The sequence below is a fragment of the Pogona vitticeps genome, chromosome 1 (genome assembly GCF_051106095.1).
Source record: "Pogona vitticeps strain Pit_001003342236 chromosome 1, PviZW2.1, whole genome shotgun sequence".
Classification (NCBI taxonomy): Eukaryota; Metazoa; Chordata; class Lepidosauria; order Squamata; family Agamidae; genus Pogona; species Pogona vitticeps.
In genome coordinates, this window is record NC_135783.1 from 94,348,376 (window position 1) to 94,374,513 (window position 26,138).

At 39.3% G+C, this 26,138-nt stretch overlaps 1 long non-coding RNA gene across 3 annotated transcripts; it reads right to left on the reverse strand.

The window, feature by feature from the left end:
• Window positions 1-246: 246 nt before the first annotated feature.
• LOC140706643 (uncharacterized) lies at window positions 247-24,425 on the reverse strand. Of its 3 annotated transcripts, XR_013541426.1 has the most exons (5): window positions 17,252-24,425; window positions 16,035-16,104; window positions 12,106-12,201; window positions 10,388-10,535; window positions 247-6,684 (listed from the first exon to the last, which is right to left on the reverse strand). It is a non-coding gene; the product is annotated as an uncharacterized LOC140706643 (long non-coding RNA). The 3 variants fall into 3 exon arrangements; XR_013541427.1 differs by lacking the exon at window positions 16,035-16,104 and having other exon boundaries at window positions 17,252-24,421; XR_013541428.1 differs by lacking the exon at window positions 12,106-12,201 and having other exon boundaries at window positions 10,388-10,533; window positions 17,252-24,418.
• Window positions 24,426-26,138: the final 1,713 nt, after the last annotated feature.

The following is a 26,138-nucleotide window of genomic DNA, read 5'->3' on the forward strand; positions in this document are numbered from 1 at the left end:
GGAGAAGCTCTATACAGTCAGCAAAAACAAGACCTGGAGCTGATTGCGGCTCTGATCATCAGCTTCTCATAGCAAAATTCAAGCTTAGACTGAAGAGAGTAGAAAAAACCACTGGGCCTAGTCAGGTATAATCTAAACCAAATCCCTTATGAATACACAGTGGAAGTAAAGAACAGATTTAAGGAACTAGATTTGGTGGACAGAGTGCCTGAAGAACTTTGGACAGAGGCTCGTAACATTGTCCAGGAGGCAGCAGAATACATCATGCGGAAGGCTGGACTGGAGGAATCCCAAACCGGAATTAAGATTGCCGGAAGAAATATCAACAACCTCCAATATGCAGATGATACCACTCTGATGGCAGAAAGTGAGGAGGAATTAAAGAACCTTGTAATGAGGGTGAAAGAGGAGAGTGCAAAAAATGGTCTGAAACTCAACATCAAAAAACTAAGATCATGGCCACTGGTCCCTTCACCTCCTGGGAAACAGAAGGGGAAGATATGGAGGCAGTGTCAGATTTTATCTTCCTGGGCTCCATGATCACTGCAGATGGAGACAGCAGCTGCGAAATTAAAAGACGCCTGCTTCTGGGGAGGAAAGCGATGACAAATCTTGACAGCATCTTAAAAAGCAGAGACATCACCTTGCCAACGAAAGTCCGAATAGTCAAAGCTATGGTTTTTCCTGTTGTGATGTATGGAAGTGAGAGCTGGACCATAAAGAAAGCAGACCGCCGAAGACTTGATGCCTTTGAATTGTGGTGCTCGAGGAAGCTCACGAGAATCCCCTGAACTTCAAGGAGAACAAACTTATCAATTCGAAAGTAAATCAACCCTGAGTGCTCACTGGAAGGACAGATCCTGAAGCTGAGGCTCCAGTACTTTGGCCATCTCATGAGAAGAAAGGACTCCCTGGAAAAGACCTTAATGTTGGGAAAGTGTGAAAGCATGAATTTGACACAACTCCGGGAGGCAGTGGAAGATAGGAAGGCCTGGCATGCTCTGGTCCATGGGGTCACGAAGAGTCAGACACGACTAAACGACTAAAGGATGAAACGATCTGAGATTATCAACATTTGAGTGTGAACATCAACACTTATTGTAATTAGACGGATAAAGATCTCTGCATTTTCTTTCATCAACACAAGTCAGTTCCAATAAAATTATCATTATTCTCATGTTTTATCTCCCATATATTTTTCAACTCTGAAGACAGATCACTGACAGAGACAGCAGTATTTCCTGTCCATACAAAAGCAATTAAGTGAGCTATTTCTTTGGAAAGATTTTACTAGCAGGCAAACTGCCAGTACCCATTTAATCATGTCACTCTGAAACAATTGGGGGGGGGGGGGGGAAGCAAGCCTCCAGGAACAACTGCTGTCTAAGGGGCAATCAACCAAAGCAGAGAAATTCTTATGGCCCTCTTTTGAAGAAAAAAAAATATCCAGTCCTCAAGTGGTTCAAATGTCTGCAACTGCCATCCTCTACTCCTCCTTAGATCGTATAATGGAGGGACAAGATCATTGGAGAATTAAAGAAGTACTGGAGTCATTCAGTTGTATTGAACAAGCTCTTCTCATTCCTGGTGTTTTGATTTCTGCCTCAGATTTGGTCCATTCATTGCAGCTAAATCAAACCAATTATTTTATGTCACCTGTTTCCTTTGAAAACAAGCTACTGTGATTTTTACACCAACACTTGTTTCAGCTGTTCTTGGAACAAGGTTGGATTGTGTATTTGAGAGAAGGAGACAGAGAGTACATTTGTATGTTTCTTCTATAATATTTTGATTCTACAGTATTATACTCTTAATTATAAAAAGTAGACCGACTCTGTTTATATGCTGTCATGCATATACCAAATTTTACAAATTGCTAACACCAAGGGAAGTTATGTCTACATAACTTTATGTTACATGAAACAAACTGGGTTCTGGCCATTGTTAACTGGCTTCCTTAACAAGGGATCGCAACAGCTACAGAAGTCTGTTCATTTATACTGCTCTTAAATCAGAGGCATTGGACTGTTTCCTATGGGACCGCACCAAATAATTTTCTCATTGTTGTGGTCATGGAGTTGTTTTCTACTTCTTGTGTTGAAACCTGCATTTAATCCTGAATCAAGCCAGTGTGGTGTACTCTTCATGACTTGCTCAGTATGTACTCCACTTGTGTGATGTGTAGCACACTGAATCAGGAACAAGGAGGCACCGACTAAATGTCTCTTCTGTTGAGACTTTTGATTATAACGTGTATTCTCATAACATCAGCGGAGTAAGGAGGTATTGGTTAGCCGAAATACTTATGACACTATGACACTGAGAGAGTAAAACCAACAACTTGGTTTATTTACATATATACATAGAGAATAGACATTCCTCTGGCAGCATAACATTACATGAAGCAACACACAGAATAGGAAAAAGTGATCTAACTTACAGCAGATAAAGACGTTCATTTTACACATGACTTATATACAGTTCTGTGACCAATCAGAAAATATATTACTTTATTTTCTGTTACACCAAGTTTCATGATGTACACAGCTGTACTACATTAAGTCTTAATCCACACCTGAATACAATTAGTACAGTGACTCAGGTAAAATCAGCCATTTTACATTTAACTATACAACATTAACATTTAATACATTTTCATATCAACATCTTCATAATATCATCAATTTATAGAGATACTGTATCTCAAGAATCATGTAGTCCAACCCGCCTACCAATGCAGGAATCCACACTAAAATGTCCTCAACAGTTGGCCATCCAACCTCTGCTTGAACTCCCAGTGAAGGAGAATCTCTCACTTGCTATGGTAATCTGTTTCTCAAACAACACTTACGTTTAATCAGGATTTCATTTCTTGTAGTTGGTTCAGGTCCTATGCTCTTGGTGTAGCAGAAAACAAGCCTGTCCCATTTTCAATGTGGTAATGTGATATTCAAAGATGTCTACTATGTCACCTCTCAGTCTTCTTTCCTCAGTACCAAATATTTGCCATTTTGGTTGATAAGGAAATCAAGTCATGGAATCCACTGTCATTGTTTCTCAGTCTGACCTGCTTCACACAGTTGTTTTCATTACAACAATGAAAATCAGAATGGAAGTATGTGCGCTTGCCTGCATTTCTTGTAGGGTTGGGTAAAAATATAATGAATCAGTTAAATAATCTGTCAAATTTTTACTCAAGACAAGAACATTTTGCCTTTTTTTTGTACTGTGAATCTCCAAATACCACTGCATTAAAAATAATAAAGAGCTTATACAATTGCCTTTCAGAGCAAAGAATTCATTAAATTCATTAAATACTATACGAAGAGCTCTCTACTGACTTTACAGCAACTGACAGGGAGTTATGGGTAACTACTATCTCCATAAAACCCTCTTGCAATGGATTGTGCTTCCTTAAGCAATCTGAGAATCCCCTTCAATGACCTCAGAGCTCTTGAGTTCAGAAACCAGCAAATGATCTCCTCTGTTATGCCCCTTTTCCTTTATTACAAATAAGCATTATAGTCAAGTGCCCATCTGCTGCTCCAGTGTGATCTCTCTTCCACTTTATCTCTGCTGCATGGAGAGCAGCAGTACCATAAACTACAGTCATTGCCATAGAACAAACAAATCACCTAATAAATGATGAAGGACTAGGCTTCCGGATGGTATTTGAGGCTTGTGCATGAGGGAGTTACAAAAGGCTATCTCTTTTCCAGTTTCTGTTTAGCAGATAAGCCAAAATACACAGAGTTACAGTGAGGACTGCTAAATTCCCATCATAAATTCTTGCAGTATTGTTATCACTTTCTCAGAATCTCTTGGCTTCCCCCACCCTCGTATGGAAAAAAGCCTCATGTACTAGAGACCTCTGAGCATCATGCACTGGAAACAAATGACAGATGGAAACCATCACCTTCATGCTCTGTTTGTGATTTTAGCAAAAATATATGGCTGGCTCGCTGTCTATTGTTGTGGAAAGCAGAAAGGAGGGTTGGATAGGCCTTGTTTAATAAGTGTATCTCTTCTGCTATTTTGCTGACTACAATTCCAGCAGAAAATGGGTAAAGGGCAAGGTGCATATTCATTCTTTGTCCTTCCATTCCTACTTCCACAACTTCTGTGTTCACCTATAATGCCCTAAGTGGCTCAGGGCAAAGATGTTTCAAAGATTACTTCATGTCACCTGAGATGGGCACAAACCACTGATTCGGTGGTTCGTGCCAGTTCATAACTTCGGACAAACAGGTGTTTGCCGCTTCCCACTCCCACTCCCTCTGGTGGGCGCCCACTCAGAGGTAGTTATTGTGCTTCCCTGCCCCACCTCCTCCAGGTGCTGCATCTGAGTGGGTGCCCATCAGAGGAAGTGGGGTTGGGAAACACCAAACATTTGTTTCTCCAAAGGACAAACCAACAGTTTCAATCCCCTGCCAAAGCAGGAAATCCACGGTCTTAAAATGGAGCACAGCCCCAGCTAACACAGCTTGATTCTCTATTCCTTGATCTGCTTTTTGACACATAAGGGCACCTCTGTCTTTTCTGGATCAATTTTTGATCGAATCACCTACATCTAGTTACTCTTGATGACACAATATACTATTTAATATGATGACACCAGACACCATGTACTAATTTTGAATCAGAATAGCTTTGCTGGGTTTAAATAGTATGGGTAGATGAATGTTCTTAGCATACCAGTGGCACCAAATGACAAAATGTGGAGTTAACTTCCCTATCCATTTCCTCTATATGTTAAAAAGCAGGGGAGACAAAATGAGCTCTGAGGGAGGCCATCAACCAATGGTATTGAGCAGGAGTTCCCATCACCACTTTCTGAACACAGCCCTCAAGAAGAACCAAAGCCACAATAACACTGTGCCCCCAAATTCTATCCCAGCCAAGCAATCAAGATTAATATCATGGTGAATGGGCTGAGCCATCCAGATGTCCAACAGAATGAGATATTCCCCCATTCCATTCCCAGAATAGATTGTCCATTAAGGTGACCAAAGCAGCCTGAGCCCAAAAGCAAGACTGAATCAGACCTGACAACAGATTGATATTAAAGTAGGTAACTCATCTTGTCAGGGATGTGGTGGTGCTGCAGGTTAAACTGCAGAAGCCTCTGTGCTGCAAGGTCAGAAGACCTGCAGTCGTAAATTTGAATCCACGCAATGGAGTGAGCTCCCCTCGTTTCTACCAGCTCCTGCCAACCTAGCAGTTCAAAAGCATGTAAAAATGCAAGTAGATAAATAGGTACCTTGGTGGAAAGGTAACAGCGTTCTGTGTCTAGTCGTGCTGGCCACGTGACCATGGAAACTGTCTTCAGACAAACGCTGGCTCTATGTCTTGGAAACGGGGATGAGCACCGTGCCCTAGAGTTGGACACGATTGAACTAAATGTCACAGGGAACCTTTACTTTAACTCATCTTATCCAGAAACAGCTGCAGTTGAGATACCACTACACTTGTCTAACACTTTGCTCATGAACAAAATATTGACAACTAGTCAGAAATGATTTAATATGATAGAATTCAGGGAGTATTACTTTATTTGATTTTTTTTTTAGTCAAAGCCTCACCACTGTCTCTTTTTAAGATGAATAGAAGCATTCCTTGATGTAAAGAAGCATACATATTAACCTTTCCACATTCCTTTCCCGACCTGGTTGTTTTCATAAGCTGAGAAAGGCAAGAGTCAAGCAAACACAACAGTAGCTCTTCATAACCTTTGTCTGCACACTCAGGCTGTAAGAATTGACATGCCACCATTGTAACTGGATAAGTAGAAGTTAAAGTTACGTCCACAAGAATAGTATCAATTACACCATCCAAATCAGAACAGGTCAAGTGATTTTTATTGAGAAATAAAACTCTTTCGTTCAATGCACTATCAAATGATGTATAGTTTATTCTTGTGGGGCAGAATATTATGGGCCATTGACCAACTCCAGTAGCGTAAGTGGAAAAATCTGTGCAACCACAAGTCACAAAAATGATTTCAGGGAAATAAACCTGAGGATCCTTATCAGTGGAATGCTAGATAAGAGGCATCCCTAAAAACTTTTAGAAAGCCCACAAACTTGGTAGTTGTTGTTGTTGTTGTTGTTGTTGTTGTTGTTGTTGTTGTTGTTGTTGTTGTTGTTGTTGTTGTTGTTGTTGTTGTTGTTGTTCTCAGCTTTTAATAGTGTTTAATTCAAGATAACTCAGCTCTTCTGTTTTGATCCTTCTGTGGTTGGAATTGGCAGGGCTTTTTGTTTGTTTGATATGCAATAATTCCATTGGGATTCTAGCTGGCCCTGAAAGACTGAACAGAAATGTTTTCAGACATAAATAAATATATAATTCAATATTGGACAATTCCATTAATAGCTGGTCCATCTCAGTTGAGCAGCCCTTTTTCCATTCCTTGGCAATCTTTAGTGTTGAAACACAGCTTTTAGTACCCTGAAAGCCTTCTTTAACTACAACGTCCAGACCATAACGTGTTTTGTCTGCTGTGCTCTTGACCTTTTACTGTAAACAGAAGGGATGGCATTTCTCTTTGTCTCGTATTTAGCTTGCCTTTCTATTTTTCTACCCTTAAATGCCAGGGTTTTTTGGATTTTCCCCTCTGCAGTCCCCTAGAAATTAAAAATGGCAGAAACTTCAAAAGATCCTCTCCTTTTCCATTTTCTCTTCAATCTGAAAACAAGGAAGAAGAAGAAAGAAAATGAGCAGAGAAATTGAATCTCAAGATATTGCACTTCAGTACACTTGCTGCTTTGGGCTTGTCAGTTATAAAATACAAACTGAGCTTGAAAACCTTTTAAGATAAATTGTGTATTTTTCAATGTTTTCTCACTACCTTGGAGCTTTGATGTTATGCAATAAAGTGGTAGCATAATGCATTTTAACTCAGTAATAAGGTATTGATGTGTCAAGTAACCTTTTGACAACTTGAAAGGAAATTACATAAATAAAGAATACACCGGATTTATTATCACCATCTCCTTGAACTTTCTTCTGCAACTAGTTAGGACTTAAATCCTGGGTTTAATCATGCAAGATGTCATCTAAAATATACTGGATTAAATCCTGTTGCTTACCGTAGTTAAATTCCTAAGGCAGGAACTTAAAAATAAAGGCAGGAACTTAGGGGAAAAATTAGTCAATAGTGAACCAGTGCTCACCAGAATCCCTTGAAGATACTCTGATGACCAGACGACGGTGAAATCTCTGATCCACAGGGGGAAGAGAGGATGTTTAGTTGTGGTTTTTTTGTTAGTTACTTGTTCGATTTTTTTAATGTCTAAGTTTTGTATGTTTAGATATGAATAAAATGTTTTTTTTTAAAAAAAGTTGCAGTGGAATAGGCCCATTGAACCAATGGGGATTGGGTGAATCAATTCCTCCATCACTCAAAAGGGCCTATTCTAGCTGCAAGGACAGTAGACCCATTTGAATCAATCAAATTCAAATTCAAAGGAGTTGACTCAACAAATCCCCAGTGATTCAGTTGACTCAACAAATCCCCAGCCTACTACTGCAACTTAACTATGCTAAGCAACAGGATTTCAGCAATTATGATCTTTGCAGAAATCAAATTTTCATTGGTTGGATTCCTATTGTTCATAAAAGAAACCTGGCACATGTGAAACTAAGTCACAGGAAAAGAAAAAGGTTGTGTGAGCTAAGGTATTCCTGAGAGGAGGACACCTTGCATAAAGCTAGTGTCTTCAGACTTTGCATTAATTATGCAGTAACAGCCATTTACCTGCTATAAATCATGAGCAACCAATATCATGCATAGGTTATGGATGCCAGATCAGAATCAAAAGTAAATTCATAAAGAAGCATAGAAGAAACCCTTAATAATCATTCCTGTGTGCACATGAAATTTTGTGCTTCTTGCCAAGCAGTTACGGTACTATTTGACAGGCTTTAATGTAGGGCTATGCTGTCAAACTGATTTAGGGCCTCTGAATGTATCTTAATTCAGTCCAAGGAGGTTTGTGCTTCATCCAGTTTGATTTGTTTATCTATAAAGTCAATGCTTTAGGAAACCAAAACAGATTTAACTTGTTGTTTTGCGCTGATGCCCATTAAATTTGGGCACATGCTAGACTCTAAAATGGGTGGTGGTGGTAAACTTACTAAATTTCACACAGCTGACTTCATGGGTCTGGCCACTATGTGCCTTTAAAGTTTGCTTTTTAAAAAAACCCTCAGAGGCTGAAACAAAATCCCTCTGATTTGAATTTCCTCCAGATCTGAATCAATTTATAATTGTTTAGTTTCACTCAGAAACCAAATCTGGCTATTCTGTCTTGATCAAAACCTCACAGAAAACAAGCCAAATCAGGCCAATTCAGTACTGAATTTATGATATGTCTGAATATGGTGCACCGCCCTTCTTTAAAATTTGACTATAGTGGTGCCTCGCTTGACGATGATAATCCGTTCCAGCAAAATCACCGTACAACGAAATTGTCATTAAGCGAAAGTAAAAAACCCATTAGAGTGCATTAAAAACCGGTTAATGCGTTCTAATGGGTGAAATACCTCATCATCCAGCGAAGATCTTCCATAGGGCAGCCATTTTCCGGTGCCTGTTAAGCGAGGAATCTGTCCTAAACACAGCGGGGAGCCATTTTGCACAGCGGCGGCCATTTTGAAACCTGACGATCAGCTGTTTTTAGATCGTCATAATGCGAAGAATCGGTTCCCGAATCAGGGAACTGATCATCGTGAAGTGAAAATCGCCCTTTGAAACATTGTTTTGCGATCGCAAAAGCGATTGCAAAAACCCATCGTAAAGCGGATTCATCGTGGAACAGGGTAATCGTCAAGCGGGGCACCACTGTCATTCATTTAAAAGCCTCTTCCTAAATTTAAAATCAAAATTCCATAATTTTCTGAGAAAATCTTTTTCCACTGAAAGAGAATCACAAAACAGTGGTGGCCAGTTTCTTTAGTCTGGTAAAGTGTGCTGCTTATTTATCAACCTGTGAAAGATGGAAGGCCACGTCGACCCTGAGCCAGCTCCCGGAGCTCAATGGTATCGAACACAGAATTATTACTGCAGTATGATCACTCTGCCACGAGGCTGGTGCAGTCAGACACACTGAGGTAAGAGTTATTCCCTATAATATCTTGTTGTACTATAGTGAAATGGCAAAGTTATGCTGTGATGCCATATGGCACCTGTGGCAGAAAATCCCACAAACAAATCTCCCTTTCACTGTCAGTAAAAACATAATGCCCAAAATCCTGCTGGAAAAAAAAAGCTGTGCATGTAAGGGAGATCGTGCAACATTTTGTCCCTCACCACCTGCTGACTATCAAATAAGTAGGCACATGACTGCCTCCTCGAACTGAGGAAGCTGAGGAGCAAACAGCTGGCCAGAAATGCAAGCTGGCTTGCTTAAATAATAATCAATTACTTCTAGTTTGTGAGATCAGCAGGATTCTGGCCAATAATAATAAACGGCTAACCATTTGCTGCCCTTCAATGACATCCAAAACAGGCTGTCAGTGGGAATTGTGTTACTCTGCCTAATGGTAACAATGGCCCTGTTGCATGACCCTAACAAGGCTTTCAGGGTAAGTGAGACATTTTAGGAAGTAGTTTTACAAGTCCTGCCCCCCCCCCCAGTTAGCTTTCATCACTAAGGGGATTCAAACCCCAGCCTCCTGAGTCTCTAGTCCATAATTCTATCCACTACATATTTAGCTATACTGTATATAATAAACCTTTTATCAAAACCATCTTTAGCAGTGGTTTGATCAACAAAGCACTCTTGCAGAATGAAAAATGAGTGAAAAGACTTTGGGAAGTTGCTTGGTGGGTGCATGATATCCATTTCTACCTGAAATCACTGTCACGCCTTTTGGGAGTTTGATCAGAAGCAAATCTCACTGTGTTCAGCAGCTTTTTTTTCTCCAACTGCGGCAAGAGTCAGCAGATGAATTTGTAGAAACAGACACTTCCTTTCTTCACAGTTCCTGCAGTACTTGTAGATGGAACTCGGGCCTCTCACCCTTCTTGCCTGCTTCCTTCCAAAACTCTCTGACAGTGCAACACACAAGCTCCTGATAAGCTTCATCTCACACTGTTTAACATAATGGACAGATGCAGATTTCAACTTTGGATGTTCCAGAAAAAGTCCCCCTCCCCAAACGGAATTGTGATTGTGTTAATTTATTGCTAATAGTAGGTGTAATTAAAGCTGTGCTACAACTTGCTAGCACAGTAACATTTCTTGTATTTTCCATGAACTTGCTTCTGCTTAGTGAACAATAGTCTTTTTGAAGCATGGTCTGTTCACATTTTTGGCTAATTTTATTTCTGTGGAGAGGGTTCTCAAATCAAGGGTTAAATGCACATATCATTGTCAAAACTTACCAATAATTTTGGCCAGTGCATTTTTTGGTTTCTGTGTGGGATTGTATCAGATTGAACTCTTCCTCTTCTTCTTCTTCTTCTTCTTCTTCTTCTTCTTCTTCTTCTTCTTCTTCTTCTTCTTCTTCTTCTTCTTCTTCTTCTTCTCTCTCTCTCTCTCTTTGTGTGTGTTTTGTTCCAACGCAAACCAAAGAAATGAACATGTGAGTACCAAAACATTTGCAACTGCAACAATTTTCTGAGAAAAGGGTTGCATTTTCTGACAGAATTGCAAGGGTGCCAATATTTTTGGTCATGACTATATGGCAACTATCTAAGCAAGATATAATTGTCTAAATGCCATCATACACTTTCCTTTTTTTCCACATGTTACAGAAAGCAAAGTATTCTGTTTCTCATATACAAAACCAATCAGTTTTAATTTCTAGAGGTGTTAAAACATTGTTCCACTAACCCTTTTAGCTTCCATCTGAAGTTTTTTTTAAACAAGAACTTCCAGACACCCAAAAAACTCCAAATGCATTGGACAAGCACCTCGATTCTCAACCTTGAGTCCCCAGATGTTCTTGGTCTAAAACTCCCAAAAGCCTTCGCCACTAGCTGTGCTGGTCAGGATTTATGGGACTTGTATTAAAAGAACATCAGGGGACTTAAGATTGTGATCCACTGGACTAGAGCTTCCTAGATGAAGTCTTATGAATAAGGAATCTCCTAGACATGGTGAGTCCTTTATTCATTAGAACTCCTCTGTGACATCGAGGGCATCTTATCTGAGCATGAAGGTTCTGGCCTGACATTTCTTTAGGGCTTATATTCTTACGGGCTTGTAGGCAGCTCAACTTCTAACTGTAATGCGATGCTCCATTCCTTTTCAATAATCATAAGATGTGAAAAATTACTGCCTTGAAAAACTCAGAAGCACCCATAAAAATCATGTTTAATACATTGGCTGTGTTTTTTCCACCTCCTCCCATTTCAGGAGAATGAAGTTAAAGGTTGACAAAGGGAAATGAGCTCATCGGGGTGGAGGGGAAAGATCTAGTTGCATAATGTTACTGTACATTCAATATACTGTATATGAAAAACAGCTGCTAAACACTAAAAAGCCTCATAAAATGGCCATTCTGAAACAGAAACATTATATGAGGAATTACGGATACATAACTATAAGTAAAAAAACAATCATTGTAACTTTTTTTCCCCAAATGTCAAACATTCTCTCCTTTGTCAAAACTCCTTTTTCCTAAAATAATCTTTAAAGGATTTGTTTTCATTTACGTCAAACCTACTGAGTTTGCAGTGAAAATCTCTTAGAGCTCTTCCTCAAAAAATTCACAAAAGAAATGAGTAACAAAATTCCTCTCAACTCAACTCAAGATAGGACCAGGGTCTCCTTTTTGAAATGCTAAGAAATAATTTTAAAAGTAAAGGTCAGAGAAAGAACTCTGTAATGACCCAAAGGAGAATTTGGTTGTGTACAATATATTACAGGCAAGTTTGTTAATAGGGAGCCTAATGGTCCAATTTAATGTTGATATGACATGGGACATCACACAGACATACACACACACACAAGGCAACACAACATTAGCTGCTATGGTTACCATAAAAATAAAGCCACTGCAACTGCCATAAGCACTTGGATGAATCTCTCTATGTTTTGAGGTGCACAGGGGAAATGTAAAGTCCATGGTGCCATCCAATCTGAGAATTCTAATTACCTTAACAAGCTCTGGAACTGTGTAGACTGCAGAGCAAAGATTATCACAGCAGGACAGGATATAAATCTACCCCCTGGCTAATTCTGTGCTTGTCAACTGGATAAAAAGGAATGTAGAAAATAAGAACATGAGGAAAACATTCGAAAGCTATTGGTAAGAACAGTCCTTAATGATGAAGTGTGGAGAACATTTGGCAGACAGCAGTAATTTACCAAGTTTGGAAAGTAGTGGTGGTTACTAAGAAAATTAGTTTTTATATTCCTTCCATCTACTTGGACATTACTGGAATTTATGGAGAAATATAAGGGCAGTTTTCTTATATTTTCAGTCATTAACTTAGGAACAAGCAACAATTTATTGGCAGGCTTCTTTAGGCCAATATTCGGAGATCCACCCAAATGTAATAATTCAAGACTATCAGATACAAATTTCGCTTGGCTCCCCATTCAACTTTAATTTGATAGGTCTGCTAAAACTAACCCTAAAGGATTGTTTATTGTTGTGATCTAAAGTGACTCACAACGAGTCACTTGCTGGCCTGTATTGGTTTCAAACACGAAACCAGAAACACAGGTGTCAGCTCACGGTGCATTTCAGAAATTAATAATTAGAGATTCTTACAGGGCTATGTCCAAAGTGATGTGAGCGAACTTCCGCTTACACAATTAAGACTTTTCTCTCCTTTCCTCATTGTACTCTCTGTAAGCCTCTCAAATCTGCTCAGGTGTGTCGCCTCCCAGAGCAGATGGTAGGCATAGGATAGAGGGAGGAGGCGCCTGTTCCACTAACAGCATAGGTTTAAATGCTGGACAGTCAGACTTCAGGACAGCCTTCATTACATTCTAACTATACAGGGCAATACTAATTCAAAGACATTGTAGGTTGATAGGATAGGCCCCAAAGGGGCCCTTTTCTGCTGGCTGATCTCAGAGATCTGAAAGAGTAATTTGTAGGCAGAACTGTTCTGCTGGCTCATATGTGCCAACAGAGGAGCAACAAAGAGGGCAGAGAAGGATGAGGTGAGGGAGAAACTGACTTATACCACATCTACATCTCCACTAGCTGAGGGATCTACCCTCAATACTGTCAGAAAATTAGGACAGGGCAAAGGTAGCCATAAGTAATTTCCATCCTTAAGCCAAAAGTATGTTGGGTTCATCAGCACAGTTTCAGCTGGTGTAGATCATCTTAGCAGGCCATTGGCCCTCACAGCCTATATTGACTGTGCTCAGCAAGGGATGATTGCTAATCTAGTAATCTAGCCACTTCTGACCTAAAACCAAATATGCTAGATTTATGTTTCCTGTGGAGAAACTAAACCTTGCCTCTGCTCTCAAACGGTTACTGCCTCTGTTTAATTATTGCTGATGTTCTTCTATGAGATTCCAACTCCAGATGGTTTATATGACAAAAGTCAGAATACTGAAACAGCAGACTTTTTGTTCTTCTTGGCTCAAGACTGCATGCTTGCAGTTTATCACAAGATTTCTGGAGCCAAAGAAAAGTTAACTGAGGGTGTGTCTACATTGGTAACAGGGAGTGAGCTAGTATGGGCCGCTTTGGAATGGTCAAGCTTGGTAAGAACAATTTAGTCAAGTCTGACTGCTCACAAAGAAATGGCTCCTGTCAATATCATGAAGTGATTTCACCTCCCTGGCAGGGGAGATACCATAATCATTCATGAAGTGGCTTAATAACTGAGCCACTTAAGGATATTCACAAATTAATCACTTGTCCTGCTTGGCAGAGGGCAGGAGAAGTGAATTTTTAAAAAATTAAAAAGAAAAACAGAGAAAATCTACCATTTTACAAACACTACATTATCACATGACCCTTTTTCTTCACTCTGTGCAACCCACCCCACACTCGGGACTAGTTCCATGCTCTTCATTCTTATATTTCAGATTGCCCTCTTTCTCTCCAGTAATACATTGATTCTTCTCCCAATGTATACCCATTTCCTTTCTGAAACACATGTACCCAAAATAAGTTCCATATTTGTTTAAAATAATTACATTTCATCATTCCTCTTCTAATCTTTTTTTTCACAATTTAACTTTTCATTCATTGCCATATTCCATATTTCTCTATACTACTCTCCCCTACTAATTTATTACTTTTCCAATTTTTTGCAATTATTAGCCTTGCCACCATCAGCATTATAATATTTAATTCATTTTCTTCTTTCTTCAATTGATTTTTATCAATCAGATTCAACAAAGAAATCATTGGGGACATTTGTACTTCCACACCAATTATTTCTCTTATCATTGACCATTCCTTTTTCCTTATATCACAAAAGCACCACATATGTAAATATGTCCCCTTTTCTTTTTTACATCAACATAGTGAAAATATGTCTTTATTTATTATATTCAAATTCACCAGTGTTATATTCCACCTCCAAACTACTTTGTAACAGTTTTCCTTCATCCATACAGACATATTTTTTATTTTCTTTTAATCCACATTTTACTCCAATCTTTTTAAATTTCCTCATTCAGTTCTTCTTGCAACAAATATTTTAACATACTTTTTAACATTCCACTTGTATTAACATTTTATATATTGCACTTATCATTTCTAGTTTAGAAATGATATTTTACTGTATATAAACTATTGTGATGTACTGCATCAGTTAAAAACAAAATTTTTAAAAAATCTTTCTGTTGTTTTCTCTTAAAGTGTTGATTGAGAACCTGCCTGCAGCCAAAGCCACTGCCATAAATTCAACTGTGGGCATTTTCTTGCTCCGTCCTTTAAGATGAGGCATAGGAAAGATTTTTTTTAAATTTCATTGTTTAACTGATGCAGTGTATCAGCAATAGACTATATATAGTTAAAAAAAACCTCCCCCTGCCCTCTGCTTCTGGAAGTGATTAATTTGCCAATATTCTGAAGTGGCTCACTTATAAGCCATTTCATTATACTGGCAAATTCAAACAGGAAGACTTGCTTTGGATCAGTTCCAGCTATCACATGCACTACAACTGATCCAAGCCAGAATGATCTTACCTGCATGAAAAAAGAATAGAAGCCCCTTAAAAGAGGCCAGAAAGGTGCAGATAGGAATACCTTAGTGATGGGATGGTGCACTCTAGCAAAGATTTCACCTGATCGCCATCTTTAAGAGTGCATTAGCCAATCCTTAAAGTGCTCCAAACAACAAACTAAATTGCTATGTATTCAATCTTTGAGTAAGGTGGAATTTCTTATGCCTCAACAGTTACCAAGGATTCACGGAAGCAAAAAGAGAGTTGCAGGAATCTTTTTCTTCAACAAAAAGAAAAAGAAAGGGGAGGGGAGTCCTACTTTATGCAGGATGTTTTCCTTAACAAAGAGAAGAAGCATGAACACTACAGGGAAACAAAAACAAATTCTAGGCTCACCCACCAAGCAGTGGGAAAAATTCACCCAGCCCTAACAACATGGTGATCAGATTGCATGTTTCCATAGTGCAGAGGTCCACATTCCTAGCTGCAGTCCCAAAGGTATTATTCTTTTCTTTTAATTTCGAGCCAGGCTATGCACCATTTCTGCACTTCATTGGGCAGCAAGAAGTACTGCAGAGCAGGTTAACAGCTGAATAGTGTAGCTGTTGTTGTCAGCTTTTCCCACCAATGGAATGGAAGCCAGCTGCCCAGCCATCCTTACTGCTAACAGACAAACAAAATCAGTCCTAGCCTTCTGTTGCTCAGCAATTTACTGGCAGGTATTTAAAGATTTAGAGAGGGATGTTTAAGAAATCATTTCAAATACATACACATCCAACCACCTGCAAAAAGTGATGTCTGAGCCATCACATTTGCTACACATTCTGAGTATTATTTACTTACAGGGTTTATAGTCAACCTTTTCTCCAAGGAGCTTAGAACCCCCCATCCAATTTTAAACTGTGAGACAGGTAAGGCTGAGGGTTGATTGCTTACCCAAGGTCATCCAGTGAGCTTCATGGCTGTTTGGAGGCTCACATTGAGGTTTCTCCAGTCTAACTCAACACTAAATTCAGAATGAAAAGCAAGGGTGAGTGTTTCAATGTCCTCTTCTGCAGATGGCTTCCCTGGAGCTACAAAACTCCATAGTTCTAACCTGGAAGGTGAGTCATGGCAATTGGACTTCTTTCCTGTTAGGTTGAAATGTTTCGCTACTCATCCAAGTAGCTTATGCAGTCTGAGGAGAGTTGCCATGACTCAGCTTCCAGATAACCTCACCTGGATGACTGGGAATCTTCACAGATCTATAGTTTTAGGTGTTAGAGTTTGTAAAACATTTTAAACCTTCCCCAGACCCACCAGATTTTATCAGTCCTGTTCCTTCTGACTCCCTTCACTCCACTTCTTTTGACTGTTCAAAGGATATATGTCTCATAAAACATCAAGAAATAGGCATGTATGTAACATTAGCACCCTTCCATTTGTTGTAACTATTTGGCTGTACAGAAAGAGCACAAAGTCCTTGTTCTGCAGGTCTAACAGCACATTCATTTAAAAGATTCCTTTGAAGCAACAATAATAACAATAATTGTGTGCCATCAAGATAATTCTGACTTATAGTTACCCTCTCCAGGTTTTTTTAGTTGGAGAATACTCAGAAGTGGTTTACTATTCCCTTCTTCTGGGGATGCCTTGGGAATGTGCAGCTTGTCCAAGGCCACACAGGCTGACTTTACTCCCAGAAGGCACAGTGGGGAATCATTATTTCAACCTATGGTTCTGCAGTCAGATACCTAAACCACTGAGTTATCTAGCCATCAACAATAGAGTTTAAAAAAACCCCCACAGACCAGTGTAAATCCAAATCTGGACCACTACGATATAACCAAAGTTTGGAGAAGTTACTTCTTGAGGGACTACATTTTCAGAACTTGTTCCTGTTATTATTAAATTTTTTGATTTTATTTTTCAGTCACATCAGAAGTATTCATAGCTGCATGGCTTTCCTGCAAGGGTCTGAACAGGTTTTATATACTCCAGAAGTACACTGTTCAGAACAGCATTCTTCTACCACATTGTTTAATGGAAACAGATATACGGAAGATCGTGAGACAGATGTTGCAAATTTAAGCAATGACATAATAAATTAAAGCATGTGCGTGCAAAACCACAAACATGGTATAGTTGCCTATTGGTCCAAAATTCAGACTCACATATTTTCTGGAAGAGCTCTGTGACCGATTAGCACCTGCATGAAGAGCAGAGGTCTAGAAAGTGAACCTTTTTCCCATGGCTGCTTCTGCAAATGAGGGAAATCTTCAGCTGCTTAATTTTGCTTGTCATGCCAATGCTCCAGGCAAAAGGCCCCCGACAGGGAAAAATGAGGCTAGTTCAAGAAATTAAGGGCTGCCAAAAACAAAGCAGGAAAAGAATGGTGAGCTACACAGACCTCTTATTTGCTATTTTCTGAATCTTTTCCACACCATAAAGAAGGGAAATTACATTTGGCCTTGCTGCATAATTGCACACAATGTCCCAGTGGAAGAATTATCTTTGAACAACCCAGGTGTTGTTAGCTGCACAACAGAATGAACAAATTATAAATGCCCTGCCAAATACAGAATAACTTCCCCAATCTGGAACCCTCCAGTTGTGATAGAATGTGTTTCCCCTCATTGCCGGACACTGATGATTTGGATATCCGTAGGATATCCTGTCTAGGAATATGCACAGCACATTCTGGGGGTGCCTCATTCATTTTTGTTCATTTCTGTATTTTTTGTGTACCAGTCCTTCCTTTTTTGTCTGAAAGGGAAAGCCTGTTTCCCATTTCCCATTCGTGCTTCCTTGTTTGTAATTCCTGGCACCTGAACAACCCTAAAGAACTCCTGAAAGAACTCGACAAAAAGCAGACATAGGGCAGCATACCTACTCCAAATGCAACAGTACATAAAAACGTCATTTCTAGACCTATGCAAAAAATACCTCACTCACCCACCAAACATGTCAAAAGGAAGGAAAACACTCAAAAATTGGAAAACAACATGTAGAGTTCAGTGCCACCCACCTAGCACAGCAGAGAACCTCTGAGTCTCGGCAGCAAAAAGAGCAAAGCAACCAACAACACAGCACTAAGAACAACAAGAGAGACATACCCAGACAAGCACACTGACAGTTTCAGAAAGTCAGCCTACCTACACAGAGCAAACACAACAGTCCTTTTAAAAAAACCAAAACACCCAAACAGAATAAATGCACAAAAATCAACCAATTCACAATTTAAAAAGATCAGGCAGAGAAAGCACCCCATATATACACACACACAGAAGAAAAAGCAAACAAAAAACCCTCTTCCAAAAACAAAGAAAAGCAAGCAAGCAAAAAATGCAAGCAAAGTATGCACACACAAAACCACTAGAATAAGGGGTGATTTTTCTCCTCCCACCATTTAATGCCTTATTTTCTTTTTTTGAGACCAGTATCAAGCTGGCCAAGCAGCAGCACAATAACCCAAGAAAGGACAGAACCAGAAGGAAGGCAGGAAGGACTCCCCAAAGAAACTGAAGGAGGAATCAAACAATAATCCCAAGGAGATACGTCGGCACAAGTACTGGCAGCAGCAAAAGTATTCCAAAGAAAGGGAGAACCCCACCCCCACCCTGAAATGAAAGTTAAAATAAAAGGATTTAAGATGGAGACACATCAGCAAGCAGGCAGGAGGGAGGAAAGGCACAAGGAGCTCACCACGCAGCAATCTCACCCACAAGAAATAAATAAAGTACTTTTCACTGTGTCCCATATAAATTCAAAACTCCTGTGTTCTCCCGCCAGATGTTCTAATTGGCTGCTGACATCCCTAGGAAATCTATGAAAAATTTCTCAGGCAATTTGACAGACATAGAGTGAAAGAAAGATTATGCGAAAGATGGAACACAAAAGGCACACACAACTTTCATGTGCCCTCTTTCTTAAACACAAATCTTTCATGTTTAAGAGGTTTTATTTTACCAATTGACAAAAGAACACAAATTAATTTGTAATCCTTCCCATCTGTGAACCATCTGTTTGGGGAAGGCTAGGATAGTATGAGTGAAAAGAGTGATGCTACCTGTAGGCGGATTACAGAGACAAGAAACAAGATTGTGCCATGATCTTATTTTCTTCGATTACGAGGCTGATTTACTGCAGGAAGAAAATGCACTTTGAATCAGAAAATATGTCATTAACTGGAACCTTTTGGTTATTCCTTCACTTGACTTTCCAAAGTTGATCCCAGGCACCCTTACTCCCCCATGCCAGTAAGTGTGTGTGTGCATGTGTTGGGGAGGAGAGAAAGATTTTAAATGGTAAATCAAGCTCTCCCAAGATTTTATGGGGCAGCTGCTGCTCTCTTTTTTAAATATTTGTATACCTGCTATTTTAGCTTTTAAATACTATTTTAGTAATGTAACTACATTGGGTCCTTCTGGGGAGAAAGGCAGCATACAAACAAACAAACAAACAAACAAACAAACAAACAAGTAAGTAAGTAAGTAAGTAAGTAAGTAAGTAAGTAAGTAAGTAAATAAATAAATAAATAAATAAATAAATAAATAAATAAATAAATAAATAAATAAATAAATAAATAAATAAATAAATAACACACCTGGGCATTGGGAAGTTGCCCACCCCTGTTCTAAATTATTGAACCAGTACTACACAAGCGCAAAGATTATCTTGCATAAATAGAAGATTCTTAAAAATAAAAAGACTTTTATGGGTAAAATATATTATGCAGAGGTTTTGATCTTCACAACAGAATATTTACAGGGCACTAGCAATTATCAGGTATCTAAGACAGCTATTTAGAACCAATCTAAAGAGCTTTGTGTGAATTCCTTGATAATTTTCTTATTCTTCTCTGTATAATCTACATAGTAAGACACAGCTAGCGTGGGATCCAAATTCTGTCCTATATAATCTTTATTAGGAATGAGTAGCATTTCAGCAGGATTGAATATAATGTTAGCAAACTCCCATATTATCTTCTAAAAATAATAGGCAGCAGGCAGCCTGTTTCAACCCCACTCACATATATGTACTTCTCTCAGAATACTACATGAACAAGAATGACTCATGGGAGAGGGGCGAGCCAAAATCACAAGGCTGATGAGGCTAGGCGCCCTGCTACCTAGGACCGCTTGGGCAAGCTTCGCAGTCCCTGAGCACCAGCAGAAGAGCAGACTGGTAAATCATTTCTGAGTACTTTATACCCAGAAAACCCTGGGAGATCACCAGAAGTTGGAATCAACTTGATGGCACATTAATTAATCATAATTGCATAACAAATTGCCCCCCCTTCGCTTTTCACATGGTTCTCATAGATATTAACCTCTTTCAGTTCTATGATTCTACTCTCATTATTTTCTATCACAACAACCACAGTTTTTAGTAATTCAAAATCTGCCTTCTCTTCGTGAAGACTATTCTATTCTTGAATGTTAGGCACAATTACTAATTTTCTCTTTTCCATAGATAGCTGCTTTCCTTTAATTTACAGCATATAACCATTGTGTTCTGCATCTTATCACCAATTTTCTGTCCATCATTCAGTCTTTGTAAGTCTACTTCCACCTCTGCTAAGTTGGTGACTTCACATGGGATGACATAGATACCTTCTAGGGATATGGTTTCCCTCAAATGATCACTCAAGGTGGAAAGAACAGGGAACAGCCTTTCCCTGGGACCCTCTGGGGCTTCTTCATCAACATTTAGTCCTAAAAACCCCGCAACCTTTCCACAATTTTGAACAGTATTGATATGAGCAGATTGGAACTGTGTTACAAAACACCAACAAGCAACTTGTTTTTCAACTGTTTCTGACAATGTCGGTCCTTTCTTGTGTTATTCTACAATATGTTCTATGTGGTTAATTTTAGTGATGGTTATGAATGCTGACCTTGTATGTGCAAGGATGAAGGACAGTTTATAATCAAGTGTGAAGTAGAATCATACCTGAATTCAGCAGGTTTTACCAGTGTTATTTTCATATCTTAAATGTCAAATACATCTTAACACTAATAAAATAATGTGTAGATAGGGACAATGTGAGATAATGTAGCTATATAAGACAAAACAATTACAAATTGCCTATACATAAAAATATATAAAAGAATAAAATCCGTCATCTAACAAATTAAACATAGCTGAAATCCTGAGTCTACTCTAGTTGTAATTTACAACTAGAGTAGACCCATTGAATCAGTGGGATCCAGTAATTCAACACTTATGTAAGTTTTGTTGATTCAATAGCTCTACTCTCTTTGTGACTTACTACTGAATTTCAGCCTATGTTTAAAATATGTATATACAATAACTCACAAAAAAGATTAAGACTTCATAAAATGTTGAAGCATAGTTGTAAAGAAAACTATATAGCCATTGATTTATGGAAAGCAATAAATGGTGGCCTGTTCACTCTATAACTCCAGGTGGGCAAAGCACAATCCTCTGGCATTCCTTCCCATGGGCAAGTGCAACCAATGGGGAGGAATGCTGGATGTTTCAGTCCAACAACATCTGGAGGTCCATACTTTCCCACCCTCATATATTCCTCTCAATTTTTTAGTGTTTTCCACTCCCAATATAACATAAAGAGACAATTATGGCTGCAATCCCACATCCATCTTCCAGGAAAGACTTTCTGAGTATACAAGCCCAGGATTGCTCAATAAATCTCAGAATATAATAGTAATTCATGATCCAAATTTTAATACTGATATAAAGCAGTACAAAATATGGAAGGAACATGAGTTATCTATACAGTACTGACATTTTATTATATCTGAAACAATTCTATCCCACGCAAAACTAAAAGATGTTGGACTGGAATTAACCATCCATGGCCAAAATATCTAAAAATTAGACTCTTTCTAGATTTAGATATGAAAAATAAGCAAAAGTAGCAGAAAAAATAATGAGCTTTAAAGACAAAAGGATTCTTAGGTTGATGTAGAGATAAATGAGCAAAATGCTGTCCATGTCTGGAACCTTCCCTGGCTTCTTGCCTTCCTGTAACGATGCTGTGTATCATTATCATTCCACAACCAACAAAAAAAGGGCAGGAGAGATCCTTAAAGAATAATATAATTGTATAGAAGGGATCCCAAGGGTAACTGATTCCTATACGCTTGACATTTGATTCTGAACCTTAATATCTGTTGGAGCTTTCACAACCTTGCATGCTGCCTTAGTATGTTTTGTTCGGAGATACCTTTCTGGGTTGGGGTGAGTATCAATCTATCTAGCACCAACCAATAGCTGCTTCCCTCTCTCTAATTTAAAGAGAGACCCACCTCTCTGCTCTGGTTTTCTCCCCTCTCTGTACTCTGTCAGCAGTCAGTGAGTCTTTCGAGGCCTGTTGCTAAAAAGCAATCATGTTTGTCATTTTGCCATTTGAACTATTCAGCTGTAAGTAAATGCAACCTTCTATACTTACGCGAGTTATTGAAAGTCCCAGTTAAAGAGAAAATAGGTGCTCTATTCTGAGAAGCCTGAAGTTATTTTGCTCTGAGAATACATGCACTTCTGTGCAGCAGTAGGCATACTTCCGTCTCGAGAGACTATGGTAACGTGCTCTGAACAGAGGTCTAGTGTGGCTGAGAAGGTCAGTTCAAGAGTGACAATCCCTTCCACACTGAAGACAAATACAATCTGTCCCCTGTCCAGCTCCCTGATTTTGCTGGTTTCGGGACTGCCTCTTTGCCTCAGCCTGCTGAACAAGGGTCTCTTCAAATTGGGAGAGGCCGTGATGCACCGCCTGCCTCCAGGTTGAACGCTCAGATGTCAAAGTTTCCCATCTGTTCAGGTCCATTCCTAAGGCCTTCAGGTCTCACTTGCAGATATCCTTGTATCGCAGCTGTGGTCTCCCTGTGGGGTGCTTTCCCTGCACTAATTCTCCATACAGGAGATCTTTTGGTATCCGACCATCAGCCATTCTCACGACATGTCCGAGCCAACGTAGATGTCGCTGTTTCAGTAATGTATACATGCTCAAACTTCCAGTTCGTTCTAGGACTACTCTATTTGGAACTCTATCCTGCCAGGTGGTACCAAAATGTGTCAGAGACAACGCATATGGAATGTGTTCAGCTTCCTCTCCTGCCATGCACAAAGAGTACAGGACTCACTACAGTACAGGAGTGTACTCAGGACACAGGCTTTATGGACCTGGATCATGGTATATGCTGTCAGCTTCTTATTAAGTCATACTAGACTCTGTCCAGAGGGGCGGGGTAAAAGTCAAATAATAAATAAATAAAATAAATAAATACTCTCTTTGTGAGTCTAGATAACATGGTAGCTGCTTTGCCAATGCGTTTATCCATCTCGACATCTAGAGAGAGGGTGTCAGAGATCGTTGAGCCAAGGTACACGAAATCATGAACAACCTCCAATTCTTGTGTAGAGATGGTAATAGAGGGAGGTCAGTCCACACTCTGGCTCATGACTTGTGTTTTCTTCAGGCTGATTGTTAGTCCAAAATCTTGGCAGGCCTTACTAAAACGATTCATAAGTTGTTAGAACTCTCCATGAAAAGGGGAAACAACAGCTTCATCATCAGTGAAGAGGAAGCTCCAGATGCATTTCAGCTGGACTTTGGTCTTCACTCTCAATCTAGAGAGATTAAAGAGCTTTCCATTTGATCTAGTCTGGAGATAGACACCTTCTGTTGCAGTTCCGAAGGTGTGCTTCAGCATGACAGCAAAAAAAGATCCCAAACAGAGTCGGCGCGAGGACACAGCCCTATTTCACTCCACTTCAGATGTTAAAGGGATCTGATATTGAGCCATCAAAAACTACAGTGCCCTTCATTTCCTCATGAAAGGACCTGATGATGTTAAGGAGTCAAGGTGGACATCCAATCTTGGGAAGTATTTTAAAAAGGCCATCCCTGCTAACCAAATCAAAGGCCTTTGTGAGGTCTATGAAGGCCACAAAGAGTGGCTGTTGTTGTTCGCTACATTTCTCCTGCAACTGTCTGAGGGAAAATACCATGCCCATGGCAGTCTGTTGGACTTTGCTATGAGCAACTCAAAGAGCCTGCAAGTTGTACTCACTAGGACAGGTTTTGTGTGCTGCTAGAGTTCTCCTCTTTTCATCGATGGCTGGCATCAACTCCTTTATTAGTTCTGTTTCACATTCAGATAGTAAAAACAGCTTTAGATAATCTTGTTGATAGTTTGCATCAAAAGATGTCTTGGACAAATGGAAAGGAATGTTCATCTCCACAAAATAGAGCTACAAAACCTTCTGCTTTTTCCCATTCCTTTGCAGTTCTACACTGCTTCAGATGGTCCCTCAAACATACATAAAGGTAAAGATTCCCCTTGACATTTAGTCCAGTCTTGTCCGACTCTACAGGGCAGTGCTCATCCCCATTTCCAAGTTGTAGAGCCAGCATTTGTCCGTAGACATTTTCCGTGGTCACGTGGCCAGCGTGACTAGACATGGAACGCTGTTACCCTCCCATCATGGTGGTACATATTTATCTACTTGCATTTTTATATGCTTTTGAACTGCTAGGTTGGCAGGAGCCCTCAAACATACTACAGTGTAAAAAGAATATTGATACAATGCAAGGTCTCCAAAGAAGGCAAAAGGTCTGGAAACCAAGGCCTATGAAGAATTGTCAAGGGAGTAGGGTATGTTATTCGGGAGAGGAGATATATTAGAGCAGAGGTGGGCAACATGGACTCCCAGGGCATTTTTGTGACCCTAAACTCCCCCAGTGCCTCAGTTTCATCCATACTCATCCTACATTTTGTATTTATTTCCAGTAGGTCTCCTTGTGCTCTCAATATGTGATGAGAAACAGTTTTGCCATGTTTTGTAGCACCCCAGCAACCCCCAGACACCTTAAGTTGTAACATTTAAAAATTATATGGGCCACAAGAGGTTGAGAGGGGCTTTTCTAGTGAAACTTATTTTTGTTGTTGTTGATAAATCCAATTCCTTTGGAGAATTTTTTTTAAAATTACTATTACTACAACTAAATTATATATGCAGTTTAGCCTCTTTGGCCACATGCCTCCACTTTAGCTTACCTTAAGAGTGTGGTCCTTGAGTTGCTGGCAAATCTGAAAAGTATCCCTCAGGCCCACTGAGTTCACCCACTATTGTGCTGGAGGGACAATGTGGTATCCATTTTCAAATATTTGCATACCTGCCATGTAGAAGATGGAACAAATTTGTTTCCTGCTGCCAGAAGGTGGTACATGAATCAATGGATTCAAAATACTGTACAAGAAAAGAAATATAAATTAAACATCAAGAAGAACTTTCTGACAATAAAATCTGTTCATCAGAGGAACTGTGCACTTAGCAACTGGTGGGTTCTTCTTGATTCAAAGAAGAACTTTGGCAAAACTTATAGCCATTCACTATTGAAAATTATGTTGACAGTATTAAGTTGGCATAAAAATGCAATACATTTCTGGCTACTGCATTTTTTTAAAAAGGAAAATCAGTTTATTTTCATAACAAAATTTCCTAATATGCTACACTACAAAAAGTGTGGCATCTAGGAGATTGTAAAATTTTAATCCACCTAGTATCGGAAGAGCGGATTAGTTTGATACGATTTATAAATGACATAAATTTCCCCTTCGTTCCTATCTGCATTAGGAAATTTTGGAAAATATATTCATTTTCACTAAGGGATGACATTTTGTAGCCAGGATGGCACTGCAAAGAAGGTTTGATCTCCAATTATTGTTTGCCTAATTGCAACCAGTGGGGATAGAGAAGGAAGATCCCTGAAATGAAAGAATGGGCGTGAGATCAGGTGATTCTTCAGATACCCTAATTTGAAGATGTCATGTGTTTTACAGATTAGTCCTAGTACAGTTTAAAAAATCCTGGAAACAAGGCATCAGTGATGCTGTTTCGGAAATGGTGACATATATAGTTTGCTGCTATGTGTTGAATAAACTAAATTTTCCAATTCTTCAAAGGCAGCCCTATATGCAATATAGTACAATAGTCAAGAGTGGATGTTGCTAGAGTACAGCTGCCAGTGGCTAAACTATCATGTGGCTGGATGAACACCTACACTAAATC